Source organism: Macrotis lagotis, chromosome 2 (genome assembly GCF_037893015.1).
Source record: "Macrotis lagotis isolate mMagLag1 chromosome 2, bilby.v1.9.chrom.fasta, whole genome shotgun sequence".
NCBI classification, from domain to species: domain Eukaryota; kingdom Metazoa; phylum Chordata; class Mammalia; order Peramelemorphia; family Peramelidae; genus Macrotis; species Macrotis lagotis.
Window position 1 is genome coordinate 91,117,815 of NC_133659.1, and position 27,761 is coordinate 91,145,575.

Below are 27,761 nucleotides of genomic sequence, written 5' to 3' on the forward strand. Positions count from 1 at the left end.
GAAACAGAGGGCAAAATAGTAATTGAAAGAATACAATAATCCCCTCCTGAAAGGAATTTCAAAATAACAAAAAAAACAAGGAATATCATAGCCAAGTTCTAGAATTATCAGATCAAGGAGAAAGTACTGCAAGCAGCCAGAAAGCAACATCTCAAATACCAAAGAGCCACAGTCAAGATTACACAGGATCTGAGTACATCAACATTAAGGAACTGATGTACATATAATATGATAATTAATCCATAGACCAAGGGAGCTTGGATGAATACGAAGAATCTACTAATCAGGAAAACTGCTCCTTCTTTTCCTGAGGAAAAGATGGACATTTAAAGAAATAGGTATCTTTCAATCTTTTCTGATGAAAAAACAGAACTAAACAGAAAATTTGATTTTCAAACAGGTGACTCAGGAGATACAAGAAAAGGAGGATGTGGGACAGCTAGGTGGTGTAGTGGATAAAGCACCAGCCCTCGAGTCAGGAGTACCTGGGTTCAAATCTGGTCTCAGACACTTAATAATTACCTAGCTGTGAGGCCTTGGGCAAGCCCCTTAACTCCGTTTGCCTTGCAAAAACCTAAAAAAAATGAAAAAGAGGATGCCCAAAACACTTGAGAATTATAATTCCATTAGAGGGAAGATACTTAGGATAAAAGTATGGACATTAATCATTTGTCCATGACTTTGATGGAATGATATAAAAAATTTCATTAAAAAGCAGAAGAAGATATAAAGAGATGGGAAGAAGGGATGAAATGAATGAAGTAGGGGAAGAAGATATAAAGATATGGGAGGAAGGGATGAGATGAATGAAGTAAATTGAATGACATGAAGAGGTGCAAAGGACTTATTACCATAGAGGGAAAGAAGGGAGGAGGTGAGAACCATTTGAATCTTGCTCTCATAAGATTTGACTCAATGGAAATAACACACACAAACTTAGTTAAGTTCAGAAATTTATCTTACCTTTCAAGAATTAGGATGGCAAGAAGAAAGAGCAAAAGAGGGAATGAGGGACTGATTGAAGTTGGGGAAGGAAGAAGGGGTAATGGGAAAGGGAAAAGAAAAGGGAAGGGATCAATAAAAGGGGGAAGCACATTGAGGGAGGTGGGATTTAGAAGCAAAACTCTTGGAAGAAAAGAATAAGGTGAAAGAAAATGGAAAATACAAATGGAGGGGAACTAGTATGGAAAGCAATAAAGTTAGTAACTATAATTACAAATGTGAATGGGATGAACTTGCCTATAAAACAGAATCTCATGGATTAAAAATCAGAATCCTACAATATATTGCTTATAAGAAACACATTTGAAGCAGAGAGATACATATAGAGGAAAGGTTAAAGGCTTGAGCAGAATATATTATGTTTCAGCTGAAGTGATAAAAGCAAAGCCTAGCAATCCTTATTGCAGGCAAAGCAGCTGCAAAAATAAATATTATTAAAAGAGATAAGGGGGACAGCTAGGTGATGCAGTGGATCTGGAGTCAGGAGCACCTGATTTCAAATCTGACCTCAGACACTTAATAATTACCTAACTGTGTGACCCTGGGCAAGTCACTTAACCCCATTTTCTTGTCCCCCCCAAAAAAAAGATAAAGAAGGAAAGTATATACTCCTAAAAGGTCCCATCGAAATGAAGTAATTTCAATATTAAATATGTATCCAACAATTTGTATAAAATTCAAATTCTTAGAGGAGAAGCTGAATGAGATATAGGAAAACACAGCACATCTCTATTAGTGTGGGACCCCAAACTCCCAGTCTCAGAATTAGATAAATCTAAACATAAAAAGGGGTTGGAACCAAGATGGCTACAGGAGCACAGACTTTTTTAGGAGCTCTCTCCATAATATTTCAAAAACCTTAAAATAGTGATTCTAACTAAACTTCAAAAGGTAGAACCAACAGGAAGATCCAGTAAGGCAATTCTCCAGTCCCTGGTAAACAGTAATATAGCAGGAAGACTCTCTGTTCCAAAGGGTTGGATAGGGCAGAAGTTCCTGAGCAAAGGAGCTTCAGTCTTCCAGGAATAGCCCAAGGGTAGCCGGGTCGCTGGGAGCCCCATCTCCTGGCAGCAAAAGCAGTTTCCTGACCTACTACCATGGGGAGCATAATACACAACTTGGAAGATCAGCAAGGAGACCTCTGCCAGAGTGATCATGAAGCCCAGGCCATTGTGGCCATGCTCGGCATAACTGCCACCCTCAGCATCGACCACATTCCAGGAAACAAAAGCAGGCCTATGGAGCCACCCAGCAGGGAGCTGTTTGGCAGCAGTTTGCTGGGTGCTCAGTGTAAGGAAGGTAAAGAAGTAAAGGGAGACTGCCAAGGTCTATTCTCTAGCTCTGGGACAGGATTCTGAGGCTTTGACCATATTAAGATCCTGGTCTCAGTCTGCGGCTCCCATAGAGCAGGGACCCTCCTTACAACCTAGGGGCAGAAGGGTATGCTTTTGATCATTCAACAGACCAGGAGAGCAGACAAATCACATACTGAGGTCTTTGCAGAAGTTTCCCAATAATACTCAAAAGCACAGGAAGCACCCCAACACAAGGCACAGACTGGGGAAATGAGTAAACAGAAAAAAAAGGAACCTGACCGTAGACAATTACTTTAGCCCCAGATAGGACCAAAAAGCGTAATCTGAAGATGAGAAAGTCCAAGCTTCTGCATCTAAAGACTCCAAGAAATACAGAAGTTGGGCTCAGGGTATGACAGAGCTCAAAAAAGATTTTGAAAATCAATTAAAGGAGATAGAAGAAAAATTGGGAAAAGAAATGAGAGATGCAGAAAGAACATGAAAATGAAGTCAGCAACTTTAGTCAAGGAGATTCAAAAAATGCTGAAGAAAATGACATGAAAAACCAGTTTAAGTCAAATGAATAAAACAGTTCAAAAAATTACTGAGGAGAAGAATGCTTTAAAATGCAGAATTGGCCAGATGGAAAAGGTGATAAGAAAGGTCTCTGAGAGGGGAGGAGTCAAGATGGCAACAGGAAAAGAACCTCTTTTAGGTACTCTCTATAATATTTCATAAATCATAAGATTGTGATTCTAATTAAATTTTCAAAGAGACAGAACCCACAGAAAGATCCAATGAGGCAGTTCTCCACACCAAGGTAACCTGGAAAATAGTGGGAAGGATCTGCTCCATGAGTTTAGAGGGGGTGGCCCACCAGAGTGAAGGAACTATAGCCTCCCAGAGGCAGCCCCAGGGCACCTGGGAGATGCAGCTTACAGCAGTGGGAACAGTTTTCCAGGGAGCACCAGGCACAACTTGAAAGATCAGCAGAGGACCTCTGCCACAGTGAGTGTGTGAAGCCCAGTCCTCAGGACACTCAGTGAGCAAAGATGGCCAGGGCAGCACAGATCCAGGAAACTGAAGGAAGTGGAGTGGGTAGGCAGGAACCCCTAGGCAACTGAGCCTTGAGTGTTCAACCCACCAATGGTAGGGGAGTAGAGAGAGACTTCTGAGGTCTGTCCTTAGGACTTGCAACAGGACACTTGGATTCTGACCACATTCAGATCCTAGTCACAGTTTAGGTCCTCCATGGAACAGCAGGGCTCCCCCCACCCAACTCAACCCATTGCAGAGAGGTGCACTTGTAGTCATTCACAGATCAGGAGGGATGACAGAGCTTCACACACTGAGATCCTTGTGTGTGGGGGTGTCCCAAATAATACTGAAAAACTCAGAAAATGAGTAAAGAGAGAAAAGCAGAGGAAAACCATTCAGAAATACATTGTCTGTGATCCCACGAAGTATCAAAATACTCAATCTGAAGATAAGGAAGAACAAGATTCTGCATCTAATGACTCCAAGAAAAATGGGAATTGGGCTCAAGCTATGACAGAGCTCAAAAAAGATTTTGAAAATTAACAGAGATAGAAGACAAATTGGGAATAGAAATGAGAGAGATGCAGAAAAAAATGTGAAAAAGAAGTCAGTAGTTTAGTCAAGGAGATCCAAAAAAATGATGAAGAAAATAACATTAAAAACCAGTATAAGTCAAATGGATAAAAGAGTTCAAAAAATTATCGAGGAGAAGAGTGCTTTAAAAAGCAGAACTGGCCAGATGGAAAAAGCAATAAGAAAGCTCTCTAAAGAAAACACATCCTTCAGACGCATAATGGAGCTAAAGGAAGCTGTTGACTTTAAGAGAAGTCAAGATACAATACTTCAACAGCAAAAGAATGAACAATTAGAAGAAAATGTGAAACATCTCAGTGAAAAAACAACTGATCTGGAAAGCAGATTCAGGAAAGATAATTTAAAAATTATTGGGATACCTGAAAGTCATGATCAGGAAAAGAGCCTTGACCTCATTTTTAAAGAATTCCTACAGGAAATTTGCCCTGATATCCTAGAAGCAGAGGGAAAAATAGAAATTGAGAGAATCCACTGATCTCCCCTGGAAAGAGATCCAAAAATACAACCCCCAGGAATATTATAGCCAAGTTCAAGAATACCCAAGTGAAAGAGAAAATATTATAAGAGCCAGAAGGACATAATTCAAATATCATGGAGCTGCAATCAGGATCACACAGAACTTAGCAGAAACTACTTAAGGGCTCATAGGGCTTGGAATATACTATTCTGGAAAGCAAAAGAGCTCAGAATGCAACCAAGAATCAACTACCCAGCAAAATGGGAATATCCTCTTCCAGGGGAAAAGATGGACTTTCAATGAACCAGGGGAATTTCAATTGTTCCTGTTGAAACAACCAGAGCTGAACAGCAAGTCTGATCTTCCACTACAGGACCCAGGTGAAGCATAGAAAGTGGAGGATAAGGGTAAAATATGAGGGACTTGATAATGATGAACTTTATGTATTCCTGCATAGAAAAATGGTACTGATAATACTCATATGAAACTACTCATTTAATAGAGCAGGTAGAAGGAGCTTTTATAAATGAAGCATAGTAGAGAGGTGAATTTGAAGATATATTATATTGTAAAAATGGAGTAAATGGTTAAAAGGGAAATGTAATGGGAGTAAGAGAAAGGAGAGGTGGAATAGGCTAAGATATTTCATATAATAAGATTTTTTATTGCAATGAGCTATTTCAATGGTATGGAAGGGAGGAAGGCGAGGGGGAATGACGGAACCTTTGCTCTCATCAGAGGTGCCTTGGAGAGGAAACAGCATATATATACTCAATGGGGTATAGATATCTAGAGTAAGAAGGAGAAAAGGGGGACAGGGGCAATGAGGGATGTGAGTGATGGAGGAGGGGGTGAACCCTGGGGGAGAGTGGTCAGATATAACATATTTTCTTTTTTACTTCATACAAGGGGCTGAGATTGGATGGCCTGTCCAGGACCACAGGGCCTGGTGGTTGCTGGGCCTTAGGGATGTTACGTGGACTTAGCCTTCTTGACCCCAGGGCCGGTGCTCAGTCTGCTGCACAACTCAGCTAAGCCACATCATATTTAAGAAGAGGGACAGAGTGAAAGGAGAGATAAAATGTATTATATGGTACTGGGGAAGTACGAATAAAGAGAGTTACGATCAGCAATGGCAATGGTGGAAAAATATAGAAGTAGCTTTGGTGATGGACTTATAAAGAATGTGATCCACCCACAACAGAGCTGGTGGTGTTGGAACACAGGTTGAAGCACATTTTTTTTATTTCATTTCATTTCATTTTGATTTTGATTTTTTCCCTTTCTTTTAATTTATTACTCATGAGGGGCTATATCTTTTGGGGGGAGGGAGTATTTTGTTTACTCTTAAACTGGAATATTTTAGTAATATTTTTAAAATCATTTGTAAAAATTAAAAAAACAAAAAAAGAAAGTTCTCTGAGGAAAACAAATCTTTTAAATGTAGAATGGAGCTAAAGGCAGCTGATGACATTGCGAGAAATCAAGAGACAATAATTTAACCCCAACAGAATGAAAAACTAGAATAAAATATAATATGAAATATCTCATTGAAAAGACAACTTATCTGGAAAACAGATCCAGAAAAGTTATTTAAAAAATCTTGGGCTACCTGAAAATCTTGATCAGGAAAAGAGTTTTGACCTCATCTTTAAAGAATTTCTAAAGGAAAATTGTCCAGATATTCTAGAAGCAGAGGGTAAAATAGAAATTGAGAGAATCCACCAATCTACCCTAGAAAGAGATCCAAAAAACCCCTAATAACACAGGAATATTATAGCTAATCTCCAGAATCCCCAAGTCAAAGATCAAATACTACAAGCTGCCAGAAGGACACAATTCAAATATTATGGAGCAACAGTCAGGATCACACAGGACATAGCAACATCCACATTAGGGGTTCATAGGGCTTGGAATATAGTATTATGGAAGGCAAAATAATTTGGAATGCCATCAAGAATCAACTACCCAGCAAAATTGAACAACCTTTTTCAGGGGAAAGATGGACTTTTCAATGAAACTTTCAATGAAAAAGTCAAAGGCGAACAGAAAGTTTAATCTTCTAGTACAGGACTCAGGTGAAATATAGAGAGTGTGGATAAGAAGGGTAAATTATGAGGGACTTAATGAGGATAGATGAGAGGGTAGATCATGGGAGAGGATAGTCAAATATAACTCATTTCTTTTTTACTTTTTGCAAGGTGGTGGGATTGGATGGCCTGTCCAGGATTGAGTGGTTGCTGGGTCTCTTGGCTCCAGGGCCAGTGTTCTGTCTGCTGAGGCACTCAACTTCCCTACAGCACATTTTTGAAGAGGGACAGAGTGAGAGGAGAGAGAAAATATAATGTAGTGGGAAGGAATGGATGAAAGTAATTGCAATCAGCAACAGCACCTGTGGAAAAATATGGAAGTAACTTCTATGATGAACTTATGATAAAGAATGTGATCCACCTAAGACAAAGCTGATGGTATCAGAACACATACTGAAACACATTTTTTTCATTCTCTTTCACTTTATTTCTCATGAGGTTTTACATTTTTGTGGGGGAAGGGGTATTATATTTACTTTTACAACAAGAATATTTAGTAGTGTGTAAATAAATTAAAGAAAATTTAAAAAATAATAAAATTAAGAAAATAATGTGCACATTATACAGTTCACCTTATAGGATTTAAAAATAATCCAGTCCTGGATTTACCCATTGTCATTCCCTTCAAGCAATGATTTAAAATGTTAAAGTGAGTCCTGGGTTACAGATTAAATTACTGCTATCATGTTGCTGTTTTATATCTTATTATAAGAACATTTTCTTTGCCAAAAATAAAAGTCTTTACAAATAAAAAAAGAAAGAAGGAGGTAAATAGAGGGTTAGAAAACTTAGATAGGATAGATCTTTGTAGGAAATTGAGAGGGGATAGAAAGGAATATACTTTTTCTGTGGTATATAGAACCTATACAAAAATTGACCTTGTTTTAAAAACCTCACAATCAAATGTGGGAAGGCATAAATATTAAATGAATCCCTTTCAGACAAATATAGAATACAAAATCATGTACAATAAAGGACCATGGAGAGATAGACCTAAATCTAATCGGTAATTTTAAAGAATGAGTGGATCAAACAAGAAATCATAGAAGGAATTAATCATATCACCCAAGACAATGATAATAATGAGACATTGTACCAAAACTTATGGGATATAGCAAAAACAATTATAGAATATGTTATATCTCTAAATGTTGACATGAATAAAGTAAAGAGGAGATGAATGTTCTGAATATGCAAATAAAATTTTGGAGAAAGAACAAATTATAAATTCCCAATTAAATATCCAAATTAGAAATACTGAAAATTTAAAATGAAATTTAAAAAATTGAAAGCAAGTAAATCATTGAACTAGTAATTAAAACCAAGAGTTTCTTTTATAGAAAAATAGATAAACTTTTTCTTAATTTGAGTACAAAAAAATGCCAATTTATCAGGATCAAAAATGAAACAGGCAAACTCAGCACCAAAGAGGAAATGAAAGTGGCAATTCAGAGCTATTTTGTCAAACTGTATGCTAAAAAAATGATAGTCTATGTGAAAATCCATGAATATTTACAAAAATATAAATTGCCCAGGTTAAAAGAAAAGGAGATTAAATACCTAAATAACTCTAAATCAGAAAAAGAAATTCAACAAGCCATTAATGAACTCCCTAAGAAAAAATCTCCAGGTCCAGCTGGATTCACAATTCTATATAATCTATATAGATTCTATATAATCTAATTGAAAAATTGGATTCTATATAATACTATAAAATCTATATAGAATTCTATGTAATATAATTGAAAAAATCTATATAATTCTATATAATCCAATTCTATATAATCTAATTAAAAAAAATAAGTGAAGAAGGAGATCTGCCAAATTTCTTCTATGCCACCTATATGGTGCTGATACCTATACCAGAAAGAATCAATATAGAAAGAACATTATAGTCCGAGTTTTTGATGAATGTGTATGCAAAAAAAATTTAAAATAATGTTAGCAAATGCCTGGAGCAAATTATCGTTAGGATAATGCACTATGACCAAGCAGGATTTATACCAGAAATTCAGGTTGTTTCAGTTTTAGGAAAACTAACAACATAATTGACCATAATAGACAACAAACCAACTGAAATCATATGATTATCTTAATAGATACTGAAAAAGCTTTGGACAAACACAACACTCATTCCTGCTTAAAGCACTAACGAATATTCCTTAAAATGATAAACAGTATCTATCTGAAACCATCAACAAACATTATATGGAATAAAAATAAGCTAGAAGCATTGCTTATGAGATAAGGGATGATAAAACGATGAGTCCTATTACCACTAATATTCAATATTGTGTTAGTAATGTTAATTTTAGCAATATGACAAGAAAAAGAAATTGAATAAATCAGAATCAGTAATGAAGATAAAAACTAATTTCAGATGATATACTTAGAGAACCCTTGAAAATTATCTAAAAGCTAGTAAAAACAACAGCTTTAGGAAAGTCATAGGATATAAAATAAATCCTCAGCATTTCCATGTATTACTAACAAGCTTCAACAGCAAGATATGGAATGAGAAATTTCATTTAAAACAATTTCAGACAACATAAAATACTTGGGAGTCTGCCTGCCAAGACAGACTCAGAAACTTTATGAAAACAACAATAAAACACTTCTCACACAAATAAAATTATACCTAAATAACTGGGCAAATTGTCAATTACTCACGAGCTAATATAATAGAGATGATAATTCTACCTAAATTAAATTACTTATTTAGTGTCAAACCAATCAATCTTCCAAGATATTACATTAGTGAGGTAGAAAAAATAGTAACTAAATTCATATGGAGGAACAAAGGTTAAGAATATCAAAGGAACTAATGGAAAAAATGTAAAGAAATGTGGCCTAGTCATAGCAGATCTAAAATTACTTTATAAAGCATCAGTCATCAAAACTCATTAAGAGATAGATTGCTGAGGGGAAAAAAAGGTAGTTAGGTTGCACAATGGATGGAGTACTGGCCCTGGAGTTAGGAGGATGTGAGTTCAAATCTCTCCTCAGACACTTAGTAATTACCTAGATGTGTGACCTTGGACAGGTCACTTAATCCCCCTTTCCTTAAACTAAATTGAAACAAAATAAAGGGTTGTCGAAGTGGAATAGATTAAGTGCAAGAGAGACAGCAGTAAATGACTATAGTATTCTACTATTCGATAAACCCAAAGATTCCAGCTTCTGGGATTAAAAACTAATTCTTCAAAAAAAACTGCTGGGAAAACTGGAAGATAGTAAGGCAGAAACTAGGCAGAGATGATCATCTCAGATCCTAACCAAGATAAGATTGAAATGGATTCAGAGTTTAGACTTAAAAGCTAACATTATAATTCAATTAGGAGAAGAAGCAATAGTTTAACTGTCAAATCTATGTAAAGGAGAGCAGTTTATGACCCAAGAAGAGATAGAAAGCATAATAAAAAACAAAATAAATGATTTTGATTACATTAAATTTTAAAAAATTGCACAAACAAAACCATTGCAACTAAGATAAAAATAAATGCAGTAAGTTGGAAAACATTTTTATAATTAGTGTTTCTGACAAAGGACTCATTTCTAAAATAGAGAACTGATTCAAATTTATATAAAAATATAATTTCACAAGTGATAAATGCTCAAAGAATATAGAAAGGCAATTTTCAGACAAAGAAAACAAAGTTATCTATACATATGAAAAATTGCTCTAAATTATTATTGATTAGAGAAATGCAAATTAAAATGTTTCTGAGGTGCCACCTCACACCTCTCAGATTAGCCAATATGACCAAAAAGGAAAATGATCAGTGTTGGAGGGAATGTAGGAAATCTGGGACACTAATGGTGCAGAGGCAAACTGATTCTCTGGAGAACAATTTGAAATTATGTACAAAGGGCAATAAAATATGCATACCCTTTGATTCAGCAATACCTTACTGAGTCTATATCCTGAAGAGATCATGAAAAAGGGTAAAATTCCACATGCACAAAAGTATTCATAGTAGCTCTTTTTGTATTGGGAAAGAATTAGAAATTGAGGGAATGCCTGTCAATTTGGGAATGGCTAAACAATTTGTGATAAATTAATGTGATTGAAAATTATTGCTTTATTAGAAATCACAAGGAACAGAATTTCAGATAATCCTGGGAAGGCTTGCATGACTTGATGTTGGTGAAATGGGAAGAACCAGAAGAACATTATGCACATTAACAACAGGGAGTGATGATCAATCATGTTGGATTTGTTCATTTCAATAGAACAATACTCAAAGACAATTTTAAAACACTTGAGATAGAAAATAAATATCCAGAGAAGGAACTGTGGAATTTAAATGAATACCAAAGCTCATCATATTCAACTTTTAAAAGCTCTCTTATATATTATGTCACTTTTTTCACTCATGTTTTCTTTCTTCTCTTACAACATATTTAGCATGGTTATAAATGTTAATCTTATATCAGAGTGATTTCTCTCAAGGGGAATGGGGAGAGAGGGAGAAAAATTGCATTACTCAAACTTTGAATAAAAATAATTGCTTAAAAACAGCCATTGCAGGTAGCTGGATAAACCAATAAATAAAATATTAAAATTTAAACAAAAAACAAAGTAAAAATTATATATATATATATGTATATATATATATATATATATATATAAGGCAATTAAACAATAAGGTAAGAAATCTCAGGTTTTTCTAAGTGAAGTGAGATAATATTATATAAATATTTTATTTATTTTCCAATTATATGCAATAGTAGTTTCTTTCATTCATTTTTTGGTAAAGTTTTGAATGTTACATATTTTCCTCCATCTTCCTTTCCCTCCCCCTTAACCCTCACAGAAAACAGTCTGATAATCTTTTCATTGTTCCTATGATTTTCATTGATCAAAATTGAATGAATTGAGAGGAAAAATCATATCCTTGAGGAAAAAATAAAATATTACATATAGCAAAATTATGTAGTAAATAAGACAACTTTTTAAAAAATTGAAGGTAATAGGTCTAGGTTTAAACTACACAGTTCTTTCTCTGACTATAGATGACATTCTCAATGGCAAATATCCTAAAATTGTCCCTGATAATTGCACTGGTGGAATGGAATGATTAAGTCCATTAAGGTTGATCATCACCCCTCATGTTGCTGTTAGGGTGTACAATGCTCTTCTGGTTTTGCTCATCTCATTCAACCCTCTTGGGTTCTAATAGAACAATAGTGTTCCATAATATACTTATATTACAATTTATTCAGCCATTTCCCCAATTGATAGACCTTTACTTGATTTTCAATTCTTTGCCACCACAAACAGAGTTACTATGAATATTTTTTGCAAGTGATATGTTTACCTTTTTTCATGATCTGTCCAGGGTATAGATCCAGTGTTTTGCTAGATCAAAGGGCATGCACATTTTTTATTGTCCTTTGGTCATAATTCAAAATTGCTTTCCAGAAAGTTTGGATCAGTTCATAGCTTCATCATCAATGAATCGTTGTCTGAGGCCATCTTAAATATTTCAATTTATTAAAAGATTATTAAATACTAAAAGTATAAAATAAAATGTGGGGATATCCACTAATAGTCATTAGAAGTCATAAATCTATAAGAGCATTATTCATCCTCTAATCTATAAATGGTTATGAATATGAGCAGTTTTCCAGCAAAGAATCTAAACAGTTTATAGGCATAGAAAATACTCTATATAATTATTGGTTAGAGAAAAAAAATCAAAACACCTTTGAGATATCATGCTACCCTACCAAATTAACAGAAATGATAGAAGGAGATATGGAAAAATTCACTGTTTGTGGAATTGTGAATTTGTCCAACCCTTTTTTCAAAGCATTTTGTGTTACACCCAAAGATTTGTGGAATTATGACCTTTTATGTTGCAGTGTCACTACTTGATCTATTTTCAAGAAAATAAATTTGTGCTCTAAGATGTTTATAGCAACTCTCTTTGCCTTGGCAAAGACCTGTAATTTGCAGGGATTTTTATCAACTGGGGAATGATTGAACAAGTGTTGGTATATGATGTTGAAGGAATCTTATTGTTTTATAATAAATAATGAGTTCAGTGATTTTTAGAAGAACATGGAAGCATTTGAACTAAATACTGGACAAAAATGTAGCATAATCAAGGAAACATTATATATATATATATATATATATATATATATATGTCTATATCTATATCTATGTCTATGTCTATGTCTATATCTACGTCTACGTCTATGTCTACATCTACATCTACCTCTACCTCTACCTCTATGTCTACCTCTGCCTCTGCCTCTACCTCTACCTCTACCTCCACCTCCACCTCCACCTCCACCTCCACCTCCATCTCCATCTCCATCTCCATCTCCATCTCCATCTCCATCTCCATCTCCATCTCCATCTCCATCTCCATCTCCATCTCCATCTCCATCTCCATCTCCATCTCCATCTCCATCTCCATCTTTATCTCTATCTCTATGTATCTATATATTAAAAACAAGAAGGAGCAAAGAACTTTGGAAGCGTTAGACATGATATTCCTCTGGGTGAAATAGAATGGACATAGAAATAAATATACCTTTTTTTCTAAGTGGTGCATGGCATCTATGCAAAAATTTGATTTTTTATTTAGGCATAAGAACCTTACAATTAATGCAAACAGGCAGAAATGTTAAATGCATTATTTTCAGATTATGGCAATAAGATTAATATGCAATAATGAGCCAAGAAAATAAAGAATGAATATTATTTGGAAACTAATTTTTAAGGAATGAATTGGTCAAGCAAAAAAGCATAATAACAACCAGTAATTTCATCCAAGAAAATCAAAATAATGAGACAACATAACAAAACTCAGGAGATGCTGCCAAGTAGTTATGGGGAAATCTTTAAATATCTGCATGAATAAAATAAAGATCATTGAATTGGGTAACCAAAATTATTCTTTTGGAATATATAACATTCTCTCTTTGAGTCAAAACCATTGAGAGTAAGATTTACTCAATTTACTCCTTCCCTCTACTATAATGAGTCCTTTGTGCATCTTCATGTGGTGTTAATTATCCTCTATTTGCCTCTACCTTCTTTCCCTTTTGTCTCATGTCTTTCATCCTCTGTGAAAGCATACTACTCTATCTTGAAAGAGATATTCTTTTAACTATTCTCAAAAGCCACAAACATTTTCACCATCATTATCAATTTGTACCCAGACCTGTTCACATATACTTCCTTCAAATTTTCAAATATAAATATAATACTCATGAGCTAAAGTATCATCATCCATGGTCAATGTATACCCACATCCTCTGTCTGACTACCTCCATATAAATATTTCAATAAAAATCCTGAAAATCAAAGGAGACATTAATAAAATTGAAAGTAAGAAAACTATTGAACTAATACATAAAATTAAGTGTTAGTTTTATGGATAAGTCAATAAAATAGCTAAAGCTTTGATAAATTTGATTAAAAAAAGGAAGAAGAAAACCAAATTACCCATATAAAACTGAGTAGTGTGAATTAACCACCAATGAATAGGAAATTAAATGAATTATTTGGAGTTATTATGCCCAACTATATACCAAAAATATGACAATCTAAATGAAATAGACGAACATTTTCCAAAAAAATATATAAATTTGCCAGATTTACTAAAGATGAAATGAAATATTTAAGTAATTTTAGACAAAGAGTTTTAGAAGAAGGAAAAATAATTGAACAAAGCAACAGTGAACTCCCTAAGAAAATATCTCCTAGGGCAATTGAATTTAGCAATGAATTTTATGAAACATTTAAAGAAAAATGAATTCAAATGTTATCTATTATTTGAAATATTAGGCAAAGAAGGAGTTCTGCCAAATTCTTTTTATGAGTACAATATGGTGATGCTACCTAAACTGGTATTAGTCAAAACATAGAAAGAAAATTATAGACAACTTTCCTTAATGAATATTCATGCAAACATTTTCAATTAAATATTGGCAAAGATAATACTGCAATATATAACCAGGATAATATATTATGACCAGTTGGAATTCACATCAGAAATGCATAAAAGATTCAATTAAAAAACAAACTACATAATTGACTATGTTAATAACAAAACAAAGAGAAAACATATGATTATATCAATCAAGACTGAAAAATCCTTTGAAAAAATATATCATGCCTTCCTACTAAAAACACAAGAGAACAGAGGAATAAATGGATTTTCTTTAAAATGATAAGTAATACCTATCTGAAATCATCAGCAAGCACTATATGAAATGAAGATAAACCAGAAATGTTCCTAATTCTATTAGAGTAAAATAAGGATGATTGTTATCACCCCTTTTATGAAATATTGTCCTAGAAATATTAACTTTAGCTAGAGAAAAAAAATAAAATGAAGGAATTACACTAAATAATGTGGAAACAAAACTCTCACTATTTGTACATGACATGATGGCATACTTAGAGTATTCTGGATAATCACCTAAAAAATTTATTTGAAAAAACAACTTTAGCATAATGATAGAATATTAGATAAATCATCAAAATCATCTGTGTTTCTTCAGTTCAGTTTCTCCAGCAGCAAGAAATAGAAAGAGAAATTACATTTAAAGTGGAATGCAAGTAAACTAAAATGTTTGGGAGTTTTCCTGCCAAATCAAACCCAAGAATTATGTGAACCCAATTATAAAATACTTTTCACACCCAAGTAAAGTAAGAAAATTAAAATTAGAAAAATGTCGATTTTTACTCAGGAAAGACTGAGTTGATAATGATACTTGCCCTTCATTCTCAGAGAAGACTATGTCATCAGGGGAGGTGATGCCATGGTAAGCATGTGAATTCGATTTGTGTGAGGGGTTGCTATGCTAAGTCATCAACTTCACTTTCTCCTCCAGAGACATTTGTTTCCAGTGGCTAGATATTAATCAAGATGACTAGAGATTGCCCTGGATGTGGGGCAATCAGAATTAAATGACTTGCTCCAGGTCACACAGCTGGTAGGTGTTAAGTGGCTAAGATTGGATTTGAACATCCACCCACCTGACTCCAGGGTGAGTGGACAATCCATTGTGCCACCTGACTGCCCTGGATGTGCTAAGATGATAAAAATAGCAATTCAATCTAAATCAATTTACTTATTTAGTCCTATGATAATTAAACTACCAAAGTTATTTTAAAGAGATAGAAAAATGATTATTTGGAAGAAAAAAATGTCAAGAATATCAAGAGCATTAGTAAAAAAAAATCAAAGGAAGGTAGCCTAAGCATACCAAATTTAACATTATAAAATATAAAGATATAATTATCAACATTTTTGTACTAAGAAATAAAGTAGGTGCAGCTAGTTGGCACAGTGAATAGAGAACCAACCCTTGAATCAGGAGTACCTGAGTTCAAATCCGGCCTCAGATACATAATAATTACCTAACTGTATGGCCTTGGACAAGCCACTTAACTCCATTGCCTTGCAAAAACTAAAGAACATAAAAAATAAAAAATAAAGTAGAAGAACAGTGGAATATATTATGTAAAAAAGAAAGAGTAGCTAATGTTTATGGTAATCTAATTTTTGATAAACATAGTATGGCATAAACTAGCCATAGACTCTCATCTTGCATCCTTTACCAAGAGAAGACTGAAATCTGTACAGGATTTAGACATAACAGATGATACAATATGCCACTTGGGAAAGCTAAGGAATTGTTTACCTGTCAGATCTATAGAAAGAGGAAGAATTTATGCCCAAAAAAGACATAGAGAATATTATAAAAATCTAAAATGGATAAATTTAAATACATTACATTATTTTTCACAAACGACATCAATGCAGTCAAGATTAAAAGGAATGCAGATAGTGGGGAAACAATTTTTATAGCCAGAGTCTCTGATAAAGGCTTCATTTCCAAAATAAACAGTGAAGTGAGTAAATTTTATGATAATACAAGTCATTCCCCAATTCTTAAGTGGTCACAGGTTATGAAGAGACAGTTTTCAGATGAAAAAATAAATCTATCTATAATTATATGTAAAAGTGCCTTAAATCTTTCTTGAATATAGAAATGAAAATAAAAATATTTCTGAGCTAGCACCTCACATGTATCACATAGATAATAATTCAAAAAAAAGGAAAATTATCAATGTTGGAGAGAAAGTGGGAAAACTCGAAAACTAATTCTAATTGCACTGTTGGTGTTTTAAACTGAGCCAACCTATCTGGAGAACAATTGAGAACTATACCCAAAGGTCAATCAAACGATGCAAAGGTTGCATACCCTTTGATCTAGCAGCATCACTATTAGATCTACATCTTAAACAAGACATTAAAAGAGACTCATATACACAAAAATATTCATGCAACAATTTCTCTTGTGGCAAAGAATTGGAAATTGATGGGATTCCCATTAATTGGTTAATGGTTGATCAAATTGTGGCATATGAATGTGATTGAATATTTTGTTCTGTAAAACAATCATGAGGAGGCAGATTTAAGCTTGGAATGTCTTACATTACCTAATGCTGAGTGAAGTAAAAAGAACTAAGAGAAAAATTATGTACTTTAAGGGCAAGATTGTGAGACAATCAATTATGATACATTTCCTTCTTCTACTTAATGTAGTTATCAAAGACAATTTTCAACTTGTGATGGAAAATATCATCCATACCTAATGATTGGATGCAGATTGTAGTATACTCTTTTCACTTTTTATTTTTTAATTTTGTTTTTTTCTTTCTTTTTCCTTTTGTGCTGGATCTTGTTTCATTTTACAACATGAGTAATTTAGAGATATTTGACTTGGTTGTACATTTACAAACTATATCAAACTGATTGAGAAGAGGAAAGAAAAGGGAGCAAGAAAAGTTGGGATATCAAAAATTAATTTAAAAAATTGAACATTGAACACTATCTTTCCAAATGGAATTAAAAATTGTAAAAAGGAAAATGAATCCTTCAGGGGGTAATCTTAGAAACAAAAATAATCAACTAATAATAACTAAAAGCAATAGAGCATACATATCTTCAATACAGAAAGTAAGCCTGGAAATATGAAAAAACATAAGTTGCAGGACACAAAGAAACAGAGAGAAGTTGAGAAATCTGTTCTTAGGGCAATGATAGAAACCCATAAGAAGAGAATAATTCTACTTCAAGTCAAAGTAGAGCCTCTGAGAAAGGATTTTTCCAGGGGGCAGAGTCAAAGATTGTGGACAAAAGACAAGGACTTGCCTGACTCTCCCAACTTCCCTTCTACACAAGATGAAATATCACCTCAAAACAAATTGTGGACAGATATAATCCAAAAAGGAGGGGATGAAACAGCATGTACTTTCACTATTTTACTCCAAACTCATTCGGACTATAATCAACCATTTATCTTCATTGGTCTGCTTCCCTGAAGAGAATGAATATGGCAGGTTACTAAAGGATTTAATGTGGGAAGGATCTTTATATGGTAACTGTATAAGCAGTATAAGAAAGAACAAATCATCCTTTAAGAACTATACTCAGTCATTACTGAGAGGGAGGTGGCATCTTGCTATCAGAGAAAAATTGCCCCTATTTTTATTAAAAGATGATATCATTTAACTATTTCCATAAAATAAGAACATCATTGAAGTGTACACATAGATATTTGTGTATATGCATATATACATATATGTGTGTGTATATGTAAATATATATATGTACAAAATATAAAAATTAAATATACCTTTGTGTCCTTCAAAATAAAAAAAACATCATTTGGTATAAATCATCCATCATCATCTCTTTTTCTCCTAAGGATCTTGCCAGTTTTAAATGTCATGAGTATCTTATGGTCTTCAGCTCTCACATTTATCATTGATTGTCATAACTATACAGAAAAATTCTGCAATTGGACATTTGCATTATCATCTAAAAGCTAACCCAGATTTTGAGCATATGCCTTTCTTCCTACCAAATTTGAATTAACAAGGAATGTCTTTCCCTATTATACCTGGGTATGGAAAACCTAGTAATGTACTGCTAGGGATAGATTTAGCAACTGAATTAAAGGAAACGTTTTCAAGGGCTGGAAGAAATTCACATGCATTTTGTTTCAGCCTTACTCAGGAACTAATTCTGTTAACAAGTATTTTAAAAATGTGTAATAATATGATATATTGTTTTGTGAATGATCTGTTATTGCATTCAAAGGAGAAAATACTAAGGAGAGAACTCAGTTTTTCAGGTTAGAAAAGATATTTGTGCAAGGAGGGTGAAAGTTCCCTTTGCCACAGAAATGGGTTATTTCTATGAGCTGGAACAGGAATAGAGCAAAGTCTTTCTGATTCCAAATCCAATAGAGGTTCTATGAATGAATATTTTACTTGGAGGTAAAAATCAACAAGACTTGGGTTCAAATTCCACCTTGGCCACTTGAGAGCTGGATAATCCTGGGTGAGTTTCTTGTTTTCTTTAAAATCTCATATCAATAATGATATTCTAATGGGAAAGTTTATAAAAAATGGTTTGCAGAACCTAAACAATGCAATATCAACTTATGCATATTAGCATTAATACTAAAATTTTCAATCAAAATATAAGGACTAAAATATTATAAATATTCACAGGTTAAATCTTCTTTACATCAAACTATAAACATTTGGACAAGAAAGTAGGAATGATGGATATGATGTTGGATCTAGAGTTAGAGTATCTGTGTTCAAATCCCAGTTTTATTAGACGGTACTTGTCCTTGAACAAGGACATTTGCAAAACAATGGGCTTAAACAAGAATTTATTGAAATTTCTTTCTTAAGCATTAATCAGTAGCTTTTGATAGAATCCTGTTAATGCATATCCCATGCCAATTGTGAACCAAGGCACTATATTTTTATTTCTCAACTTTCAAAGTCTTCATACCTTCTGTACAGTGGTAGAGAGTTATTATGAATTATATCCTGCCAACTTTATCTACATGTGCATAGACAAAGCACACATAAACACACATTCACACAAACATACATATATACACACCATCCATGGGCTAAGCTTTCAATTGATACATACTATGAATTTTGTCAGTGTTATCATTGATAAGGAGATGGGCAATTCCTCAGCAAGTTCACTACAGAAACCTTTTCAAGGATCAACCAGAATTTACAATCCACTGGTCAAGTTGTTTAGAATTCAGGTCTTTCTAGGCTATGAAGTGTCTTTTAAAAAAGTCTTAAGTGGAGAAAATTTAACTATCATGGCATTATTTTTTAAGTCTCGTTTTGTAGCATTTGACAAATTTAACAAAATAAAAATCTACTGACTTTCAATTTTTAGCATCCCCTGGGTTTTTTATAGACTGTTCTGACAATTGTTCCAACTTCATAAACAAGAAGCATATCTGCTAGGATGGCCCAGAATTCTAATTAACATGAAGTTAAGATGTTTTCAAGAGTCTTCAATGCAAGGCAAATTAAAAATTGATCCATGGAATAATTTTGCCCCTCTAACAATGAATTAAAAAGATTTCTTGTGTTTGAGTAGATACTTTGTTTTTTATCTTCTTGCCAGGCCCCTTGCCCTGTATACAGAATATTTCATTTCTTTAAGGCAAGAGGAGTCTCATAAGTACTTCTGAGAAGTTTTGTTGTTGAGCAGTACTATTACAGCTTCAAATATTACATGGAATCAATTATATATTTCTAATTTGCTCCACAAATGGTATTATTAATTGAAATGCCTGAAATTTCAATACACTAATCTCTATTTTCCTTATTGTTACAGATTTAATTTTGGATCCTATATACATTCCTCACGGTGACAGTCTAAGGAAAGAGGAAAAAATGATGAAAAGCTTTATTTTGAGAAAAAAAATCAAGTTTCCTTTTATTTTTTAAAGTTCATATACACTCAGTTCAATATAATCTATGCCAGTGAAGGAGAAGAGTGAACATCATATGTTTGTTCTTGCAACAGATTTACTTTTGTAATTCTATTTTGGCTAGGCTAATATTGGTTTGCTTTCTCTGAGTCTAAAGTGACTGGGCAATTAGCTTTGGCAGTCCTAGGGTACATTTTGTACTGAAGGAGAAAGCAAAACCAGGATATTAACTTTGCCACAGATAATCCACCCATGTATGACTGAAAATTGCCTATAATGAGACCCAGAAGTACAAAATAAAGTCAATTCAATAAAAATCAGTTACCATATTAAATATAAAATTTTAGTTTCTTGCCAAGCCATCATTTTATTTCAGAGAATATCATCTTTGAGAAGCAACCATGTAACAGATAAAAAAGCTTTCCTAGAGTCCAACTCCTGCCAGTAGTTCTACTGGCTAGGTGATTAGAGGACTAGAACACATTTAGTAATAAGAACTCTTATTTTAGAAATGCTCCCCCACCATGAAGATTGACAACTGATCTCTTTTTGGAACACTCACTAAATCTCTGAGTAAGAGATCAGTTGTCAATCTTCATGGTGGGAGAGCATTTCTAAAATAAGTTTCTTATTGCTATGAAATTACTGAATGAAAATGAGCAAAACATACCTGGTTAATAAATATAGTTGAAGAAATTCTAGTCAAATTTAAAATACTACCAATTAAATAATTTTAGTGACTAGCAGAATATGACTACAAATCATATTTTCCCCCTTGCTTCACATTATTTTTTTAAGAAATTAGAAAATCTATGATCAGATGTAATAAATAAAGGCAGGGCCTAAGGAGAAGTGCTTCATTATGAAAGAAATTCCCATACATATATATATATATATATATATATATATATATATATATATATGTATATATATATATATATGTATATATATACATATATATATGTGAGTGTGTGTGTTTGTGTGTGTATGTATGTTAGTCAAGATATTTTAATAAACTATCTTTTCTTCATTATTTTTTCTTTTAGAACTTAGATGGATAAGGCCAACTTTGCCTATAAATCTCACTTACTTTCACATATAGCTATAAGATAATAAATGTGATTTAAGTGTAATCATATAAATACTTTTATATAATAATAGTATCAGTGACAGAATTTGTAACTATGTATAGGGAATAGAATGTGATTCTCAGGATCAGAAAATTGTGAGTTGGAATACTGTGTTAGCCATTTTTACCTGTATTTTCCTGGGCAAACATAACTATAATTAAAGATTAAAAGAAATTCTATTTCCTTTCCCTCCCACCTCAATGCAATTTTTACAAAGAGAGAGAAAACCACATTTCTTGTAAAATAAATAACTTCCATAGATATTTACAAAGAATATGTTTCTGTCTATATACTAAATCTGTCATATTTCTGTAATGTAGACAAGATTGAAGTTGATGATCTTATAACCTTTTCTCATCAATTCTTTTTACAATAAATTGATTTTGTCCCATAACAGTTTTTGTCCCATAACTTCTAAAGTTCATGGTTCTTTGTCTCTAACCTTGATTCAGAGTTTAATAATTTATGTTCTACTCTTCAAAGAAGTTTTGGTATTCTTTGGGAATGTGTGAGAAAGCAAGGAGGTTTGAGTCTGAATTCCTTATACTACAAAATTATCTTTTGACAGGTAACATGTTCCTGTTAATAAATTTTATTTTCCTCAGAGATCTGTCTTAGATTATCTTTTTTGTTAAAATTTAATTATAACAACAGATAAAATGCTTCATTATGAGTCCTCTAGAATCATGACTATCCATTTTATTTCTCATGATTTTTGCTACTTTTGCCATTGTGTCTTTACAATGTTGATATTATTGTATAAATTTTTTTCCTTTTGTACTCATTTAATCCTTATCAGTTTGAAAAGAAATAGCAAATTTGTTCATTTTATATTATCAATAGAATAAATTTTGTTTCTTGATTTGCTTCTTGTATCAGTTCATATGAATCTTACCAAATGAAATCCTCCATTTCCACATTTCTTATAACACAATACCACATTCATGTGGCACAATTTTTTCAACTCCTCTGTTATTGGACAAAATTTCTTTCAAGAATAGTTATATGATAAAAATCAAAAGAATAGTTATAGATTGCTATGCAAAGTTCTATGCATAGAGTATTAATGTGATAGATGTTTGTGTTGTCTTTTTTTCACAGTCCTAACATGTACCATTTTGCTTTACTTGAATTGGATTATTAAGTGATTTGTATTTCTCAAATTAGTAGTTATTTGCAATATGTTTCATATATCTATAAATTATGTGAATTCTTTCCTTGAGAAATATCTCTTCACCTCATTAGGCTATTTAAGAATTAGGAATATAGTTTTTTCTTATAAATTTAAATAATCAAATGAATCTTGGAAATGATTTATTTATCAGAGAAGGTTACTATATGTATTTCCCAGTTGTTTCCTTTTTAATATTAATTTATTATCATCAGAATTATTGGAGTTCCTGAGAACCACATTCCATGTAACATGGTTAAATGACATGCTCAGGGTCACACAGCTAGTAAGAGTCAAGTGTCTGAGTCTGGATTCCAACTCCTGGCCAGTGCTCTATCTACTGTACCACCTGAGTGCCTCTTGATTTTTGTAAGTACTTTTACATGAGTCATCTCCAGTCCTCCTGATTCATATCTGGATTCAGATGATCCTGGAGGAGAAATGGAGTCTGGTGACTTAGGACATCATCCCTCACTCAAATGCAATTCATGTGTTTGTCATGGCATCATCTCCCTAGTGGTTTCTTTGTGAATGAAGGACAAACATAAATAAATATAGATAGATAGATAGATAGATAGATAGATAGATAGAAGATAAATGAATGAAAAAACTAAATAAGCATCAGAAGTTCTAGAACATTTTCAAAAATACCAGCAATAAAAGGAATCCTTCCTTTATTGGAAAGGCATCTAGTTTATCCTTATAAAAGAAAATACTTGATGATAGTTTTACATACATACTACATATGATTTGAAGGAAAGCAACATTTATTTTTATATTTTTCAGTGTTTATAATAGAAATAAGTGTTTCATTTGTTCTGCATCCATTCAAATAAGCATAATTTTTGTAGCCGTTGTTTTTTTCTGTTTTTCATATGGCCATTTAAACTGACAGTTTTCTTAATATAGAATCAACTTTGAATTCTTATTATAACCCTACATGGTAATATTGTGTGCTGTATGACCAATGTGACATATTGCTGTAATCTTCTTGCTAGTATTTCCTTAACATTTTCATGACATTAATTATTGTTGAAATTTATTTATAGTGTTCTTTTTTTCTGATTTTGATCTTCCTGGTTTCAGTTTTCAGCACCATCTTTAAGTACTAGAGGGAATTTAGAAGGACTTATTCTTTGTCTTTATTTCTAAAAAGTTCAGTAAGTAATTGAATTAGTTATTCTTAGTCTTGTGTTTTTCTCTCAACTTTAACTCTAATGAATACATTATTGCATTTTGAATTTTTATCCATTCTACTATTTACTTCTATTTCCTAATCATACCATTTTTACTCACAGTTTTGATTATATTTCACTTCATCCTATTTCCCCGATTTATCCTTCTTTTTCTCTCTTTTTGCCCTGACGTTCTCAAAGTATAATTTACTTCTTCAGTTCCCTCTCTGCCTTCCCCCCCCAGTGTTTGAAAAATTCTCTTTATCGCTGATGCTGCTTTCCTCCACTAATGCAGAGCCTACACCATGGTGAAAGTCATGGAGCAAGCACATAGAGGATCAGCTCCAGAGCTGCTACAAGCTGAAGTGGATCCTGCTCTTCTCAGGCAAAGAGATTAAGGCTGTCATTAAGAAGGCCTCAGTTCTAGAATACAAAGTACAACAAAGAGCTCTTTTTAAGGAAGGCTTTATCAATTATAGCCAATGTGAAATCAATCTTCTGAAATTGATTAAGAAAAGATGAGCATGCACCAGATATGTATTTAAGAAGGAGGAGATTGAGTTTTCAATTGTGAATAGAATACAGAACCTCTTAGGTCAAGCCACCTCACAATGGAAGAAAGATATTCAACTCTAGATTTCTCACATAGCCTTTTGTAAGAAATGGAATAACAACACCCATTTAGTAAAATATTCTCTTCCTTGTTGGCCATTCATACAAACAAACCAGCATTGTGGATCATGGCAGCCAAATGGGAGATGGAGAATTGCCTTTGTTTGGAAAGTGCCAGGCATCTCTTTCTGCAGGCACTGATTTTTCACCCAGAGTGTCCCAAACTTTATCAAGAATATTTTAGTATGGAGCTAATGAATGCTAATAAGAAGAGGAAATAAAAGCAAGAATTTGAAAAAAGCAAAAATGGATTTGTATGTCCTTGATTATCCCTCCAAAGGAGATCCTGATTAGTGACTTGGTGGGGATTATTTATGAGGAAACTGTGAATAAAATCAAAGGTGCTGAATTTCATCTCTCCTTTTTCACCATTTCAAAATTATTCAATTTTGCAAAGATCTTCAAAAGGAGACCACCTGTAGTTTCTACATGCTGGGGAACCCTCCTCATATGGGACTTTATAGCACAGCGAGAGCTGGAGCTGGAGACCCAGGGAAAATTGTGGAGATGGCCAGGAGGGAGGAGAGATTTGGTGTTGTCCACAAGGAGCCTATGAGCTCTCTCTCTCTCTCTCTCTCTCTCTCTCTCTCTCTCTCTCTCTTTAGTTTTTTTTTTTGCAAGGCAAACGGGGTTAAGTGGCTTGCCCAAGGCCACACAGCTAGGTAATTATTAAGTGTTTGAGCTCGGATTTGAACCCAGGTACTCCTGACTCCAAGGTCGGTGCTTTATCCACTACGCCACCTAGCCGCCCCTATGAGCTCTCTCCCTACAGAGGCCCTTTGAAAGTGTTATACAAACTTCTATTTTTTTATTTATTGTTTTTATTTTATGTTCTTTTTCTTTCCTTGGAATCATTATCTTTCCCTTGTTCAGTTTTAATTTTTAGGGAATTATTTTCTTCATTGAGATTCTCCTATGGCCACATTTTTCTTCTCCTTGGAATTGTGTACCTTTTACCATTTAGACAAAATTTCTTTAAAAGTGTTATTTTATTTGCTATCTTTTTGTACCTTTAACTTTATTCTCATGTCTTTTCCCAATTTAGTCTATACTTCTCTTATATGATTTTTATAATCCTGTTTGAATTCTTGCAAAAATATTTTTTAGATTTGTGTTCAATTTACAATTTCCTTTGAGGCTTTGTTTGTAGATGCTTTGACATTGTTGTCTTTTTCTCAGTTTGTGTTTTATTCTTTCCTGTTACCATATTAACTTTTTATGATTAGTTTTTCATTTTTGATTGATCATTTTCTCAGTCTATTGACTTATAACTTTATGTTGCATTTAGGCTTTGTTTCTAGAATATTGGGAGCACTATTATAAGCTTCAAGCTTTTATACTGCTATATTCATAGATAGTTCTCAGCATCTGTGAATTTTTCCTTCTTCTAAGGTGTTATGATTCTAAAAATAGGTATGATCACAGTTTTCCTTTCCTTCATTCTGGTCTTTACCCAGGAAGGAATCTTGTTCTCCTACAGTCACAAGTGACAGAACTCCTATTAACCCTGGAACTTTGACCAGATCCTACTCTCCACAGAGATAGGTATTATTGTTCATTTCTATTTTGGAATTGAGACAAGAATTCCTGCTCCCTAATTAGAAACCATGAATACTATTTTTTACTCTAGAATTGTGCTTAAGGCCTTTACTTCCCTGAGGCCACAAATGCTAATTTTCATTATCCTCAAATTGTGACCTAGTACTAGATTTGGGCAAGGCAACAGATCCTGAACCTAGCTCAAATAAAGAGTCCTTTGTAATTTCTCTTGACTGGTTGTTCAATTCCCTTACCATCTGTAAATTGAAGATCCAGTACCTATTGCTACCTCTATTACAGTTATATCCAAGCCCTGTTGCAGTTTTTGCTGTGGCATGAACTTCACCTCACATTGGTCCTGACCACAACCTAATTGTAACATAGCTTTCCAGCTGACCTGAATTGTTTTGAGTCAGAAAATGGTTTCACTTTAATCTTTTCTTGGTTCTGTTTATAAAAAATTTGATTTGAAGTTTTATTTTAAAGTTGTTTGGAAGAGAAATTGGGAGAGTTCTTTTCAATTCCTACTTCAGTTGCATCAATTTAGGGTTTCCTTGGCAAACATATTGGAATGGCTTGCCATTTTAATTTCCAGCTCATTATACAGATGAGAAAACTGAGGCAAAAAGGGTTATATAATATACTCAAGGTAATTATCTATGGTGTTCTTTGAACTTCGGTCTTCCTGACTTTAGACCTAGAAATATATGTGTATAAAAATGTATAAACTCCCTATGGATTTCTTTATCCTCCATACACATTCTAACTTCCATGGAAAACTGAAACATAATTAATTGACTATTACTTTAAAGGGTAACCTTTAGAAAAGTTCATCTGCCTTTTAGCTTTGATTCTATGTATATTTGTACTGACTTTAAGTGAGTTAAGGAAAACAGAAGTGTCTTAAAAATGAATAGCATGTAGTTTAAGCATATAGCATTTGCAATTTGAATTGAAGAGCTACAGTAGCAAGCAGCTGAGAATATATTTTCTCAGGATTTTCGATTTTATCGAGTCCAAGAAAATTGTGTGTGTATATATATATATATATATTTATGAGTTTGTGTGTATATGTCTTATAGCCATATCATATGGTGTATAAGCATATAAAACACACATATATGCAATAAAATTAAAATAATATGGGAATTTAAAAAAACTTTTTTATCTTGATATTTTTGATAAAGAAAACATTTTTTTCATTTTGTCAAAAATCAATCATATAATGAATCTAGATTTCTTTATTCTTTGGATTTCTCAAAAATAGTCATATTGGAGAGGAAAAAAAAACAAAGACATGTAATCATTTTGAGCAATTAAAGGAATCTTTTTGTATAGCTGCCAGTGAATTAAATTATGAGACAAAAGCTAAAACTATAGGATAATCCTAAAATCATTTGAAAAAGGCAAAAAAGATGCATGCATTCAGCTATTAAATGGCTGTTTGAAAGCAAACAAACATAAATACACGTTTAGCCTAGATGTGAGACCCTGCCAAGTTAATGATATAGGCAAACTAAACAAACCACTATTTATCTCTTAGCTTAGGAGTTTGCTTACTTGTAACTTGATTAGCTATTGACTGAAAAGAGTTAACAAAAAATGACTAACAGCATATGCTCTATCTTTTGAGAGAACAATGAAGATGATTCACACTTATTTATAAAGTTTAAGGTGCCCTCAAAGTTGTTCTAGGTAAGATGAAGAAAGCAATCTTTTTCCCCCTGATAAAGTATGTAACAAAAATAAAGAATCATTACAAATATGTCCTTCAGTGGATACTGAAAAAAATAAT

General features: G+C 33.2%; 1 pseudogene; it reads left to right on the forward strand.

Moving 5' to 3' along the window:
• The first annotated feature begins 2,099 nt into the window (after positions 1–2,099).
• LOC141511909 (U3 small nucleolar RNA-associated protein 6 homolog pseudogene) lies at positions 2,100–24,985 on the forward strand (annotated as a pseudogene).
• The last annotated feature ends 2,776 nt before the right edge of the window (positions 24,986–27,761 follow it).